The following is a 13,338-nucleotide window of genomic DNA, read 5'->3' on the forward strand; positions in this document are numbered from 1 at the left end:
AACGGGGAAAGTCCTCCGAAGCTCCCATCCACGGGGAAAGTCCTCCGAGACGGGTGAACAAGACAATAACTGGAAATAAACGTTCTAGCTAACGGGGAAAGTCCTCCGAAGCTCCCATCCACGGGGAAAGTCCTCCGAGACGGGTGAACAAGACAATAACTGGAAATAAGCGTTCTAGCTAACGGGGAAAGTCCTCCGAAGCTCCCATCCACGGGGAAAGTCCTCCGAGACGGGTGAACAAGACAATAACTGGAAATAAACGTTCTAGCTAACGGGGAAAGTCCTCCGAAGCTACCGTCCACGGGGAAAGTCCTCCGAGACGGTTGATCAAACGAATAACTGGAAATAGACTGAAAACAGTAAACAAACAAAAACAGAGCCTCTTTCGAGGGCTTGGCCAGATGAATGTCTACCCTACTTCTCATGTTATGAATGATGCTGCATGCCTATCCTACTTCTCATGGCATCGTATGGTGCGTGAAAGAGTAAAAGGGACAAGGAGAATACCGAGCGGATAGCAAATCCGCAATGAGCTAGCAAGCAAAAGCAAAGAAGTCCATAATACTTCGCGTAAGCCAGCATCAAGCAAAGTCTGAAAGCATTGTCGTGAAAATAAATCACGAGCGACGTGTGGTACGCGTCGAGCATGATCACACGGGCAACCTGCAAAAGAGCACAGACCAGACAATACAGGAATATACATCTCAATGAATGAGAGATCGGATGAATCGATCAGAAATAAGTTCGTGCCCCACAAATAAAATGGAACACGACGCAAATCAAGTCGCACCGAAAGCGAATTCGTGTCCCACAAATAAAGTGGAACACGAAAGCAAGTCGAATCGCAATCAAAGGCTCTCTCGAAGTACCTCGTACATCTCAACAACCAAATCAGTAATAACAAGAAGGCACACACCCGCCATAGAAAATACTAGTAATTAAATTCTAAAACAAAATCTAACAAGAGCAAATTATTTTCATGACATTTTTATCTCAAAGTAAAAGAACAAAACTATGTACAAAACAATTAAAGTCTAACAAGCAAAATATTACATGTTTTTGGTTATTTTTATCAATGCGAGAAAGCTAATCAAACATCATTTTTTTTATAGCATTTTATCAAAGAATTAAAACTAAACAATATAACAAAACATTTAAATTCTAACAAGAGAACATGTTACATGTTTTTTATTATTCTTTTTTTTTCAAGCAAAAATCTAACCAAACATAATATTTTTCTTACATTTTCTATACTAAAAAAAAAAGACAACAAACTAGTTGAAACAAAACTAAATCTAAAATGAATTTTATACACACAAAGGGGTTTAAGTGTGAAATCAAGGTGTGGTAATGATAAGGGCGCGTGGCCCAAACAGGTAGAGGCCCAAGCAGTTTTTGTTCAGCACCAAAAAAGGGAGTGGTGCGATGGGCCCAGGGGTGGTGTACTAGCAGCAATTCGGTGTAGGCCTTATGCATTCTATATCCAGTTTTTTGTTTGATCCAATTGCATCAGAATTTTAATTCAACTAACCTTATCAAGTTAATCACAATGTTAATCCAGATTATCTCTAATTACCAATCAAATCCTAACACCTAATTCCAATTAAATCTCATTAAACTCAGTTAAAAAAATGACGTTAATTAAAGCATGAAAAGGATTAGGGTTAACTTGTTGTGACTATTGAAGTCTTTGGAATTCAGGCTTCTTCTTCCTCTTCCACGCCGCCGCGGCTCTTTTTCTCCGACGAGAATTTCGTCGTTCACCACCACCTCACAAACAAATGTAGCCGTCTCCACTCGAACCTCTCTCTCTCTGTCTCTTATCTCTCACTCTCAAACTCTCTCCGACTCGCACCTCTCGTTTGATACGCTAATCGTCGAAGTTGTTGCACGCTGAGCGATGATGATGCCGTGAGCGAAGCTGCAGATGCGCTTCTGAGTTGATGTTGAACACCGTTGTTGTTGCAAGTAGTGATGGAGAATCGAAGCTGATGTGAAGATCTTAGATTGATGGAGGTTGTAGCGGTCGAGAGCGTGAGCAGGGAGAAGTTCTTGTGAACGTTGAAGATTGATGATGTTCTTGCTGCGTTCTTGAATATGGATGAAGAACGTGAGGGAGATTGTTGCGTTGTGGTTGAATTTGACGAGGCAGCTCTTGGAGGTTGAAGTTCGAGAGATTGATTGGTGATTTTCTGTGTTTGTGATTAGAGATTCAGAGCGATGAAGGTTGTGGATTACTGATGATTGAAAGATGAAGAATGTTGATTCAAGAGTTTGTTATAGGTTGAACTTTTCTGTTATCGATTTTCTGGTTTTCTTATTTACAGATTGAAGAAGGTTTTAAGGAAAATTGAAGAATCGTGTTAATGGTGAATGAAGATTGGAGAAGGTTCAAGATTCGGTTAGAGGTTGATGAAGATGAGTTGAGAGGATGAAGATGATTATGCTGTGGATTCAGTGATGGTTCAAGGTTGAACGTTGAAGATGATGAAGAAAGTGAAATCGAGGGAGAAGATTTGGAGATTCTGTTATGAGAAGTTTGTTACAGGTTCTCCCCAAAAATTCCGCTACGTTCTTCGGTTCTCTCAGTTTTTTTTGTTCCAATCCTCTTTGTTTGTGAACCGTTTTGTTATGCTGAACCGGAAAGGATTTTGTGGAGTTTTTTTTTTAAACCGACTTAGATATCGTTTTGGCTTAATGTGCAAGTCTGTCTTTTTTGTATGAGGTGCCCGGTATTGTGGACCTGGTTCGGTTTATTTATGCTGCTGATTTCTTTTTAGCTTGCCGGATTCTTATGGTTTGGTTTTCTTGTAGGATTTCACATGAGGTTTATCTGCAGGATGCAGATTGTGCTTGAATATCTTCAACTTTAACACTGGTACCACGAGCATGTTTTGGATGGGGCAGGTTAATAGAATCCATGGCACAAACACAAGTCCTCTTGAAATTGCTTGGTCACGATTGAAGCTAGCATAAATGGTGTACACAGACATTTGACATGTAGAACAAGAATAGGCTTTGGATAGTTTGAATTTTGAATAGAATGTATATATTTCCTTTGATGGTCAATGATGTAATGGTGATATAACTTGACTTGAAGTTGTAATAATGATGGTTCTATTTTTTTTTGTAATGGATTGGACTATTTTGTAGTGTATGGACTTTTTGAGTATTTTTTGTAATGAATGAATGATGAATATGGTTGAATGATCTTGAATCTTGTATATATGAATGAATCTTCCAACTTGCACCAATTCTTTGCCAAATCAAATGCTTAAGAACGAACCGATTAATCTTGAACACAAATCAAAATTCATGTCATTAAGTAGTCTCTTGAATCGACACAACTTTATATCTCATACTTGCACAAGAATGTGAATTAAAACCTTGTACGCCGTCTTAGATCCAAGTCAACTTGTATTGCAAACAACGAGTAACAGTGATGAGAACAAAAACTTCTTTGATCACAATGAATCTACAAATTCACCTCTCATGTCATGACTCACATTGGTATTTAAAACTGACATAACAAAGAAGCTTTGAGGAATTCTTGAGGAAGATAAAAATTAAGAACGTAAGAACTCCTCCACATGAAATCCAATGAAGCTCAGTTGAATTAACGATTGTAAACACCACATACAAATGGAATTCTTTATTATTTTTCTTCAACTTTTAATTGACGAAATAACGCCATTGATAACTTATAGCACAGATAAAGAGGGCAAATTTTGGGGTGCAACAGCTGCCCCTATTCAAACTTCTTGAACCTGGCGAGTGAGAAACAAAAGTTTCGAACCGTTGAGGTGGAAGGAGATTGAATACCAGAATGAACTCGAAAATTTGCGCTCTTGATCGATTGAAGATTCCATCTTGTAATAAGAAGGAATGTACCACCCCGCAGGCAGGGAGAAAAAACTTCAATTGACCTGGATAATTAAATAAGCTCCAACTTGCGATAAGAAGGAACGGGCACCCACAGGCAGGGGAAACACTTCAATTGATCTGGGCATCAAGAGAACGAACATCTCGAATGATCTGAGTATCAGACGTAGCAGATGTCTCCGAACATGCATCGGGATAGATGTCTTAAGTCGATCTGGGAATCGAGGGAGATACAACGGTTGAATCGGACATCAACTGGTAATAGGTATCTCTGATCTGGGAATCATGATCTGGGAATCTGGGCAGACATCTCTTCTGATGCAATTAAATCATCAGGTAGATATTCCTACTAATCTGGGAATTAGCGGCTAGCTCCTTCGTAAGACCACGGGGATCCGGAGGCGGTTCCTTCAACTGAACTGGAAATCAGGATAGGAACAATATCTCTTCCGAACTGTGTACGCCGGGGAAAGAATGCCTTTAAACTGATCTGGACATGATGCCAGAAAATAAGTAGGACAATCTTCATCTGAAAGACAAAGTCGATCAGGCAGACATCTCCATCTGATCTTATGATATCAGTGGCTTGCTCCTTCGTAAGATCTTGGGAGATCCGGAGGCGGTTCCTTCAACTAATCTGAATCTGAATATTAGGATAGGAACAGATATCTCTTCTGAACTGTGTACGCCGGGTAAAGAAAACGTCTTCAACTGATGGTTAGGCATCAGGACTGGGCAAACGAGTTTCTTCTTCTGAACGAACTAAATCGTCAGGGAGTAGATATTTCCAACTGATCTGATGTATCAGAGGGCTTGCTCCTTCGTAAGATCTTGGGAGATCCGGAGGCGGTTCCTTCAACTGAGCTGGATCTCAGGATAGGAACAAATATCTTCCACCAATCTGGGGGCATCGGGAATAGGAATGTCTTTGAACTGATCTGAGCTATGCCAGAAAATAAGTAGAACAATCCTCTTCTGATTCAAAACATCAGGATAAGCGCCTGTAATGACTAGGCGAATATTGCTCTCTAGGGAGCATTTGAATCTGGATAACTTTCCTGCAGAAAGAAACAGATATGATATGATTTATGCATGATGCATGTATGAATGTGTACGGAATAACGTTTCCGATAAGGAAGACGCTACACGCTTAAAGAATGCAATGCGAATGATGCATGATTTGAACGTTGTTTAGGGAGACAACGGAGGAGCACTGAATTGCTGAAGCAGTCCTTGAGAGAGTATAGAACTCTACGGGGAGGACAAGATGAGTGACCAGGAGTCACAAACTGCGAGCGGGCAAAGATGGATCAGAAATCTGCTGGAGACGATCAAATCTAGACGCGAGCTCTGTTTGGGGGATAAATCTTGCTTGAAGATAAGAACATCCCACTTACTTGCTTGGGGAATACCCTGGCAACTTCTTTGGAGAAGCAAATTCTCGACACTCTGGGGATGTGGAGATAAGGGCAAGTCATGGAGATAACTCTGATGAGGAGTGACCAACTCGCTTGTATAAGACGCATTCCGATGGGGAAATCCTTGACGAAAATAGATTCTGTTGAGGATGCATGTGAATCTTGAAGGATAGAAAAACACTTAGAAAATGAGGGGTTTGAATAAGTGTAGTCTTAAAAACTTGAACGATAAAAATAAATTGCACAGTTATTTTTATCCTGGTTCGTTGTTAACTAAACTACTCCAGTCCACCCCCACGGAGTGATTTACCTCACCTGAGGATTTAATCCACTAATCGCAACAGATTACAATGGTTTTCCACTTAGTCCGCGACTAAGTCTTCCAGAGTATCCTGATCACAACCTGATCACTCCAGGAACAAATGCTTAGACACAAGCTAAGACTTTCTTAGAGTATCCTGACCACCACGTGATCACTCTAATTACAACTGCTTAGACACAAGCTAAGACTTCCTAGAGTATCCTGATCAACACTTGATCACTCTAGTTGCTTACAAATTAATGTAATCAAATAAGAGTTTTACAATGCTTCTTAAAAGCTATAATCACAACAGTGATATTTCTCTTAACGTTTAAGCTTAATCTCACTAATATATTACAGCAGCAATGTAGTGAGCTTTGATGAAGATGAAGTTTCTGAGCTTTGAATTTGAACAGCGTTTCAGCAAGTCTTTCAGAATAATTTCGTTCAGAATTGTTAACCTTGCTTCTCATCAGAACTTCATATTTATAGGCGTTTGAGAAGATGACCGTTGAACGCCTTTAATGCTTTGCGTGTTCCGTACAGCTTTGCATTTAATGTTTCACGCTTTTGTCAACTACCTCGAGCCTTGTTCACGCTGTGTCTACTGACGTTGCCTTTAATAGCTTCCAACGTTCCTTTTGTCAGTCAGCGTAGCCTGCCACCTGTACTTTCTTCTGATCTGATGTTTGTGAATATAATATTTGAATATCATCAGAGTCAATCAGCTTGGTGCATAGCATCTTCTTGTCTTCTGACCTTGAAGTGCTTCTGAGCGTGATACCATGAGAACTTCAGTGCTTCTGCTTCTGACCTCAAGTTCTTCTGATGCTTCCATAGACCCATGTTCTGATTCTGCCTTGACCATCTTCTGATGTCTTGCCAGACCATGTTCTGATGTTGCATGCTGAACCTTCTGAGACAAAGCTTCTGAGCGCTGATTTGTGCATACTCTTTATATATTTCCTGAAAGGGAAATTGCAATGTATTAGAGTACCACATTATCTCACACAAAATTCATATCCTTGTTATCATCAAAACTAAGAATATTGATCAGAACAAATCTTGTTCTAACAATCTCCCCCTTTTTGATGATGACAAAAACATATATAAATGATATGAATTTGCGATCAGAAAGAGCAGACGGCTAAAGACAAATTACACAGCTATAGCATAAGCATGTGAATGTGTCTCCCCCTGAGATTAACAATCTCCCCCTGAGATGAATAATCTCCCCCTGAAATAAATACTCGAAGAACTTTAATAATAAAAGACTTCCCTGATTATTTCGGTAGAGACGATCACATAAGCTTCTTGCTTCTGATAATTTATAGCTTCTGACTTCTGCTTCCATTGGACAGCTTCAGAACTTGAATTTCTTTAGATCCCTAGAACACTCACAGCTTCTGATTCCTGCTTCCATTTAGGACAGCTTCAGAACTTGAATTTCTTTGATCTTCAGAACATTCACAGCTTCTGATTCCTGCTTCCATTTAGGACAGCTTCAGAACTTGAATTTCTTTGATCTTCAGAACATTCACAGCTTCTGATTCCTGCTTCCATTTAGGACAGCTTCAGAACTTGAATTTCTTTGATCTTCAGAACATTCACAGCTTCTGATTTCTGATTCCATTTAGGACAGCTTCAGAACTTGAGTTTTCTGGATCTTTAGAACATTCACAACTTCTGATTTCTGCTTCCCTCGGATAGCTTCAGAGCTTTGAATTTCTTCTTTCATCACTTCATGCTAGATTGTATCAGAACATTGTTGAATGTACCAGAGCATCATCAGAGCATCTCTACATCCTGAAATGTTACAGAACAAAACTAAACGACAAAAGTCAGCATGAATGAGTTAGAACATAAAGTGTGTATCAGAACACAAAATATGTATCAGAGCCATATAAGCCATATAGAATATATCAGATCCAATAGACAATGTATCAGAGCAAATAGACAATGATTTGGATAATATTCTATTATCAGAATTTCTGATCATTCTTCCTTCTTGCTTCTGATTCTGAAGCTTCCTAGCACTCAGCTTGCTTCAAGAATCCAAGAGCTATCTTTCTTCTTGCTTCTGATTCTGAAGCTTCATAGCACTTGTCATACCCTAATTTTTGACCCCCCTGAGATGGCATATCTTCAGGATTTTTCATCAGGTCAAGACAAGTTCCCAGAGCAGTTACTTCTCCATCTGGTATCTAATCGAGGATGCTCAAAGACAAGAAAGCTCAGGCAAAGGATCAATCAATACAAGGATTAGTCCCTAATACAATCATGGGGCTCAAGGACTTCATTTTTCTCATCTATGATTGATTAGACATCCAGTCATCTGAGTACAGGTTTACTCAGGTCACCAAACTAGGGTTTTGAGCCTATCAAGGACTGAAATCAGGGATCACATTTGGGAAGCCCTAAAAAACCTCAGGGGATCATTCAAAGACATCAATCATCTTCAAATATCTCATATTACAAGATCCACCGGACATCACACTTCAATTCAAAGTCTACAGTCATTATTTTCACATGGTCGACAAATTAGGGTTTTGACCTAATTCACCAAGATAGTGGACTTTTAATCAGGGCATGAATCCAAAACTCAAGACATGATTCAAGAATCTCTACTACCTCAATATAATCCATTTACATCATTCATTTGAGGAGAAGATCTTGTTTCTACACAAAAGCCCAAAAATTCACTTTGTCATGGAAAAGTCAACTGTGAAGGATCATCATTGACTTTTAAGGTTTTTGGTCAAATAATGATTTTCAAAGATCAATATCATCAATATATGGATGTCAAAGTCATTTGACCAAAGAAATTCAAAGAAATTCATCAAGGAGCAAAAAGTCGGGAATTAGGGTTTTTGAAGGCATGGTGAGAACTCAAAATTTCACCTACACAACTCAAAAAACTTCCAACATGAAAGTTGTAGATCTTGCAAAATAAAACAACATCTTACAAGGGAACTTTTTTCAAAAGATCAACCATTTATGAAGTTTTGGAAATTTTGAAGTTTAGGTCATAAACACTTAGAAATTTTTCTAAGTGTTTTAACCTAGTTTTCATCCAACTTTGGGCTCATTTTTCACAAATTTCCCAAATGATTCTGAAGAAGACATAAACTAATGATTTGAAGTAGATGTTTAGGGCTTTCCAAATTGTGTTCAACCTTCTCCAAATTCAATTTGAGCTAGGAGTTATGCTTGTTCAAAGTTGGCCTCATGAAGTAAAATTATAGGTCATGTGCAAATTGGAACTTTGCAATTTTGTGCATTTTTGCTTCATGAATGGATGCTACACGACCCATAACATGTCTGAAACAATACCATGCATTCATTTTCACCATGGCATGAAGATTGAAGAAGATTCCCAAAAGCAAGAACATGTGATTATGTAATCATTACTTTTGAGAATTTATGATAAGCAATGATTCACCAATTGGAATCTTCTCCTAAGCCAATAGAAACTTGCTACATATCAGAAATGTTCCCTAAGATCCTGCAAGATCAATGGATAGGGGAAGCTAGCCCGAAAATGCATCATTGCATTTTGGAGATTCTTTGAATTTCTTCATGGCTAAGAAACCAAACTCACTACACTAAGCAAGCTCACCACAGCCAATTGATCTGCATCCATTTGCCTATAAATAGAGGCCTCATTCTCATTCAGAAAACACACAAAAGCAACAGAATTCTTGCTTTCTCTTTTCTTTCTTCATACTTAGTTTTTTCAAAGGTCCTTTGGCAAGAAGACTCGGATTCTTCAAACCAAAGCTCTCTCTTTGAAAATAAGTATTCAAACACATTGAGGGAGGCATTTGGAGGTGATCCAAACCTCTGGAACACTGCTGGGCGTGGAGAATCATCATCTCCACCTCTCATTTGGAGCACTTGCAGTTGGAGGACCACAGAACAATTCAGGAGGTTTCAAGCCAAGCCAATCATCCAGGCACACTCCTCAGGTCATAGTGAAGCTAACCAGATGGCTGCAGCTCGTCTGTAACTCCAAATTCAACAACCTCCATGTCCACTTGAAGCTCAAATCGAGGGAGGTCCATAGAACAATTCAGAAGGATTCAGGCTACAATAAGCATCCAGTTAGCATCATTGAGTCTCAGGGAAGCTATTGAGATCATCCATTCAAGCCCAGGTGGTCTCTATCATCCTCACGACCTCCATTTTCAGAGGTAAGTTTCTGAACCTCACTTTTCTAATTTAAGTACTCTTTGTGAAATAGCTCGATTCTATCTTGTTCAGCATCATCAGAGGATTGAAAACCCTCTATCATCATCCATTTATCTTTCAGTATAGTCATTTAATTTGATTTTGAAATTTTAGGGTTCTTCACGATTTCTGGTAAATTAGTTAGATGTAGTTAATATTAATTCATGTTAGTTACATATTTAGAATCGTGAGTGAATTTAGAGCAAGTTTCATGTTTACATCATTGCAAATGGTTGAGAGTTGAGAGAGTTCAGAAATTTGAATTGATGGAGCTTGAGGTTGAAGACGAAGATGGAGGGTGGCGCCATTTTTCAAATCTCTGAGCGAAGTTTGTTTTATTTTTAATGATAGGCGTTTCCTTAACGAATGAATAACTTGCCCTAGTGGCCACACATGCGCTCTTAGTCTCCTCATGCCCAAGGTCTGGGGTTCGAATCCCCCTCGCCTCAGACCTTTTGATTTTATTTTCTTTTTTCCACTCTATGCACTAGACAACACACATATTGCAATGAAATGCCCTCTATAACACCATGCGCGCGTTGGCTGGTTGGTGTGTGTTTTGATTGTTGGCTTCAAGGGCGTGGGTTCAAACCATGGTGAGGCCAAAATATTTTTTTATCACTTTTCCTTTTCATTTTCTTCACAACTTCACATAATTAATTCACTTATCAAATTAAATCATTTTCACACACTTTTTATTTAACATATCTATTTTGTGAATAATCAAAAAAATCATAAAAATATTATTTATTTCATGTATTTTTATTAGGTTTAAAATAGTATGTTTTAGGTGTTTTCTTAAATACTTTAATACATATTTTCACTTTGTTTTAACCTAAATCATTTTGTAAATAAAGTTTATGATAAAACCCTAATTGTTTAGGTCTTAATTAAGTAAAAAATCTTTATTTTTACCTTAATTAAGTTGACTTTTGTCAATTCTCAAAACTGTTTTCAATCTCCGAATAAATCAAATGATTAGGGTTTTCATACAACAAAACCTTGTATCATTCAAAATCATTTTCAATTGCTTTTACACCAGTACTGTAAAGTACTGGGCCTCTAATAGAGTGTAAGTCCCAAACACCTCCTCTTCTTAGCTTGTTTTCAAAACTGTATTTTCAAAATCTTCTTTCTGTTTTCAAAACATTCTTCTGGTATTTGAAGGGCATTATTCCCGGTGAAACTCTTCAGATACCTATGTGACCTTTGTCCATCTTCACTTCTTCTGTTTTCAAAAACCATTAACTGTTTATCATATATTCAATTGTCATCAACAAAACAACAAAAATTACTGTTGAGGCTCTGTACATACTTCTTCAATGGCCTCCACTCCATCCAGGTTAGGCTTTACAAGCTTTCAATTTACAGTCTTTATTTAAATTACTGTCAAATATAAATTGTGCATATATTAGTTTAGAACTACGTTTGAGTATAAACCTTAGGACAGTTAAACTATATATATATTATAGGAATATGGCCTAGGATTGAGAATGTCTTCCCGGTGAAGGCTCTTTCCTAATTAGAGATCTGTAGTTCAAACCCCCAAGATGAATTATTCCCGGTGAAACATCTTGGCAAAAACCTTAGAATCCAAATAAATAGGACACATCCACCCAAAGAGGAATTATTCCCGGTGAAACCTCTTACCCATTTGCTTAGAGCCAAAATAAGTTCAAAACCACATAGCTTTCTCTTGTGCTATAACAAGGACCCTCGATTAGCCTCCTCTTGGGCTTTGTACAAGGACCCACAGGCTTCTTAAAAGCATTTCCAGCTTCCTCTTGAGCTTGTATACAAGGACCCATCAGGTTTCTTATAAACATAGGAACAGGTCTTTAGTCACCTTTTAGCCTACCCTGGTGAGTTTCTTCCAATTTAAACCAGACTTTAAACAAGCTAAGTTTGTCTCAATTTTGCATTGAGTACACCTTTTGGAATGAGAGACATGGACAGTCTCTGTCACCCTTATCTTCATCAATCTTCCTTAGCAGAGTCTAGGATCCATGCTTTGGGTCATCCTCAGCATTGAGTCAGCCTTCATCTTGGGCTTTAAACAAGAAGTCTCCATTAGATAATCTTTCTGCCATTCATTTTCAACAAAACCCCTGGAAAGGGTTAGCCTCCAAAGTCAATTAAAATTAACCTCCATTTCAATAAATCCCTGGAAAGGGTTAGCTTCCACACATTCTTTCATTTTTAATATAAATCCCTGGAAAGGGTTAGCCTCCAATATCAATCTTTCAAAACCAAAGATTCATTTCTCTTAGGAGATAATTTCCCCAAAAGAGTCAAAACCCCTGGAAAGGGTTAGCCTCCAAAGTCAATTAATAAAAAAATGTCAAAAAAATAAAGATTCATTTCTCTTAGGAGATAATTTCCCCAAAAGAGTCAAAACCCCTGGAAAGGGTCAGCCTCCAAAAAACATGATAAAGTCAGTCTGTTAATAGACAATTTTCTCCAGCTGAGTCAAAATCCCTGGAAAGGGTTAGCTTCCAAAGAAAAACAGTCTTTTAATAAATAAAATCTCCTCAGTAGAGTCAAAACCAACAAAAACAGTTAGCCTCAACCTTGGGCTTCATACAAGGCACCCAAACAATAAAACTCCCCTGTTAAGAGTCAGTCTCAACCTTGGGCATTGTACAAGGCAGATAATAGAGTCTCCCCAGTGAGTCCTTCATCATTCAGTAGCCACAACCTTGGGCTTTGTACAAGGCAGATAAACCATACTTTCATGTGTCAAAGATTCCTAACACCTAGGATCTTTTCCCCTTAGAGTCATCCATACTCAATTCATTTATTTAAGAGTCTGCCACAACCTTGGGCTTTGTACAAGGCAGAAAATAATGTTTTCCCTAGCTAGAGTTAGCCACAACCTTGGGCTTTGTACAAGGCACATAAAATAGAGTCATTCATTCAATTATCCTCAACAGTTAGCCACAACCTTGGGCTTTGTACAAGGCACACAAATAGAGTATCCCTAAATAAGAGTCAGCCTCAATTCTGGGCTTTGTACAGAACACAAAAATACCCTGTAATTAATTCCCAGTGGAGTCATCTCCCAGAGTCAATAATATTAATTAATCAATCAAAAAGCCTCAAGCTTGGGCCTCATACAAAGCCAGCTAAAGTCAAATCTTTTATACAGTAGATAGACATAGCTTATCTCTATAGAGAGATATTTTTACTACTCTACCACATTCAAACAAACAAACATTTCAATTTCAATTTCAATCAAAGTCTCCCATTTAGGACTCTGAAAGACATGCTCTGGCACATCCCCAGACTTGTACACTTTCCCTAATTTGGATGAGCATCTTTCTTTCATTTTAGAGGCACGATGGCTGTCATACTTGATCAACCAAGTAGACTCCCCTCTTGAATGAAATGAATCCAGTTATTCTGTCACTCCTTTAAATGTTTGTGGTAGAATAGTACAAATACCTCTCTGTAGAGATGATTTCATGTCTCTTTACTGTAAACAGAGATTTAATTCCAAGCTTCAAC

The 13,338-nt window shown here is 38.3% G+C and overlaps 1 protein-coding gene and 1 long non-coding RNA gene across 2 annotated transcripts in view; one reads left to right on the forward strand and one right to left on the reverse strand.

The window, feature by feature from the left end:
* LOC131632560 (uncharacterized) overlaps positions 1 to 1,612 on the reverse strand; it is a 44,034-nt gene extending 42,422 nt beyond the window's left edge. Inside the window, exon 1 of the mRNA XM_058903300.1 lies at positions 508 to 1,612. The gene's annotated coding sequence lies outside the window, so the exon portion shown is untranslated. The remainder of the gene's footprint in view (positions 1 to 507) is intronic.
* Positions 1,613 to 1,654: 42 nt separating this feature from the next.
* Positions 1,655 to 3,109, forward strand: LOC131632561 (uncharacterized). Its single transcript, XR_009293046.1, has 2 exons — positions 1,655 to 2,548; positions 2,815 to 3,109. It is a non-coding gene; the product is annotated as an uncharacterized LOC131632561 (long non-coding RNA).
* Positions 3,110 to 13,338: the final 10,229 nt, after the last annotated feature.

The sequence above is a fragment of the Vicia villosa genome, unplaced genomic scaffold (genome assembly GCF_029867415.1).
Source record: "Vicia villosa cultivar HV-30 ecotype Madison, WI unplaced genomic scaffold, Vvil1.0 ctg.000960F_1_1_3, whole genome shotgun sequence".
NCBI lineage: Eukaryota > Viridiplantae > Streptophyta > Magnoliopsida > Fabales > Fabaceae > Vicia > Vicia villosa.